The sequence below is a fragment of the Heptranchias perlo genome, chromosome 20, assembly GCF_035084215.1.
Source record: "Heptranchias perlo isolate sHepPer1 chromosome 20, sHepPer1.hap1, whole genome shotgun sequence".
Taxonomy (NCBI): Eukaryota; Metazoa; Chordata; class Chondrichthyes; order Hexanchiformes; family Hexanchidae; genus Heptranchias; species Heptranchias perlo.
In genome coordinates this window covers 5,946,390-5,948,855 of record NC_090344.1, presented here as the reverse complement: position 1 = coordinate 5,948,855, position 2,466 = coordinate 5,946,390, and the positions used below count along the sequence as shown (strand labels likewise).

The following is a 2,466-nucleotide window of genomic DNA, read 5'->3' as shown; positions in this document are numbered from 1 at the left end:
GGGTCAGACTGGGTGTTTTCAGGAAAACAGCCATTGTGAAATCACAAAAATGAAAACAGAAAATATTCAGCAGGTCAGGCAGCGCCTGTGGAGAAAGAACCAGAGGTCAGGTTTCAGCCCTCCGAACTTTTTCATCAGAAATGTGCAGGCTGGTATGTCGGAGAACAGCTCAGCTGTCCAAGATGCTGGAGTCCATTTTTCGATTACGTGGGTTCGAATCCCCCAATTGCTGGAACTGTTTATTTTGGCCGCGTCACCTAAAAATCTTCTTTCCAAAGAAGTGCGTTTCCGCATTGCTGGCTTACATCTGTTTGCACAAGTCAGCAAAGTCTGAATTGCCACCCAAAATGTTTCTTGCACGGAGGTGTTGGGAGTGTAAGGGGTGATCCAGGTGAAGTATCAATCAAAGTGCACAATGCCCCCTGGTAAACGAAGTATCTCTTATGGTGAGCATAAGATGAAAGATATGGACCATAATTATGTATTTCTTCTTTGCATCACACGAGGATTTATTATCGGGAAATGGACATGAGCAGGAGCATGACGATTTACGTCATGCTCCGGTCGCTTTGCATCGCCCCCGACACAGAGAATAGAATCATAGAAAGGTTACAGCATGGAAAGAGGCCATTCGGCACACGAGTCCGGACCGGCTCTCTGCAAGAGCAATCCAGCTGGACCCCACCGCCCCGCCCCACCCCGCCCTTTCCCTGCAGCCCTGTATTTTTTTTTCGTTTCAAATACTTATCCAGTTCCCTGTTGAAGGCCATGATTGAATCTGCCTCCACCACCCCCTCGGGCGGTGCATTCCGGATCCTAAACAATCGCTGTGTAAAAATTTTTTTCCTCATGTCACCTTTGGCTCTTTTGCCAAACACCTTAAATCGATGTCCTCTGGTCCTTGACCCTTCCGCCAATGGGAACAGTTTCTCTCTATCTACTCTGTCCAGATCCTTCATGATTTTAATTCCTCTATTCAATCTCCTCTCAACCGTCTCTATTCCAAGGAGAACAACCCCAGCTTCTCCAGTCTATCCATGAAACTAAAGCCCCACCTTCCTGGAATCTTTCCAGGAATCACCCACCATCAACATCCAAGTGGTCACCATGAACCAGAAAATTAACTGGACCAGCCACCTAAATGATGTGGCGACAAGAGCAGGTCAGAGGCTGGATATTCTGCGCCGAGTAACTCAACTCATGAATCCCCAAAGCCGTCCCACCATCTACAAAGCGCAAGTCAGGATTGTAATAGAATACTCATGTGATGGTCATCTACATGAAATGTTCACTCTGTTTCTATATCTAAAGATTCTGCCTGACCTGCTGAGGATATCCAGCATTTCCTGTTTTTATTTCAGTTTGGCAACATAGTCAGTATTTTCATTTTGAATGAAGGAGCTTTCGCAAGTTTGAGCATGCGACGAGGTGGCCGAGTGGTTAAGGCGATGGACTGCTAATCCATTGTGCTCTGCACGCGTGGGTTCGAATCCCATTCTCGTCGATGTTGTGTTTAATCTTGTTTCTTTCATTCAGTCCATCCAGAAAGTCTGGACAAGTCCCTTCCTTCTCGAAACGGCAAACGGAGGTTTTTGCGTTGAAATCTGCAACAGTTCCGACCAAGAAGTTGTTGAGATTGCAAGGTCGCGAATAATCCAAGTGCACAGTGGTGTCATTGCCAAACGAGAAAATCTTATGGTCAACGGAAGAGAAACTTATGTACCATAATTATGATTTATGTCCGGATCATTCCGTTTATGTGTCTGTTTAAAATCGATGTGCTGAAAATCCCGGATCATTCCGAATCTGTGTCTGTTTAAAAGGGATGTGCTGCAAGTCCCGGATCATTCCGTGCCTGTGTCTGTTTAAAGGGATGTGCTGTCAGTCCCATATCATTCCGTGTCTGTGTCTGTTTAAAAGGGATGTGCCGTAAGTCCCGGATCATTCCGTGTCTGTGTCCGTTTAAAAGGGATGTGCTGTCAGTCCCGGATCTTTCCGTGTCTGCATCTTTTTAAAAGGTATGTGCTGTAAGTGTTGGATCATTCCGTGTCTGTGTCTGTTTAAAAGGGATGTGCTGTCAGTCCCGGATCATTCCGTGTCGCTGTCTGTTTAAAAGGCATGTGCTGTTCGTCCCGGATCATTCCGTGTCTGTTTCTGTTTCAAAGGGATTTGCTGTCAGTCCCGGATCATTCCGTGTCTGTTTCGGTTTAAAAGGGATGTACTGTCAGTCCCGAATCATTCCTTATCTGTTTCATCCGATTTTCTTGATACATTTTTCCTTCTGAACTGAAATGACGAATCTCTCTGCAGAAGAAGGTTCACCGCCTGCTGTTGAGATCAAGTTCATTCTGCTGGGCTTCCATTCCAATCTCCGCACTCTATCCCCCATTCAGTCCCACCCCGCCTGGACATTATAATCTGCGATATTCATAAGGGAATGGAGAAGCCGAATATCATGGTTAGAAT

At 45.9% G+C, this 2,466-nt stretch overlaps 1 non-coding gene across 1 annotated transcript; it reads left to right on the top strand.

Moving 5' to 3' along the window:
* The first annotated feature begins 1,422 nt into the window (after positions 1 to 1,422).
* On the top strand, positions 1,423 to 1,504 carry trnas-gcu (transfer RNA serine (anticodon GCU)). The gene has a single exon. It is a non-coding gene; the product is annotated as a tRNA-Ser (tRNA).
* Positions 1,505 to 2,466: the final 962 nt, after the last annotated feature.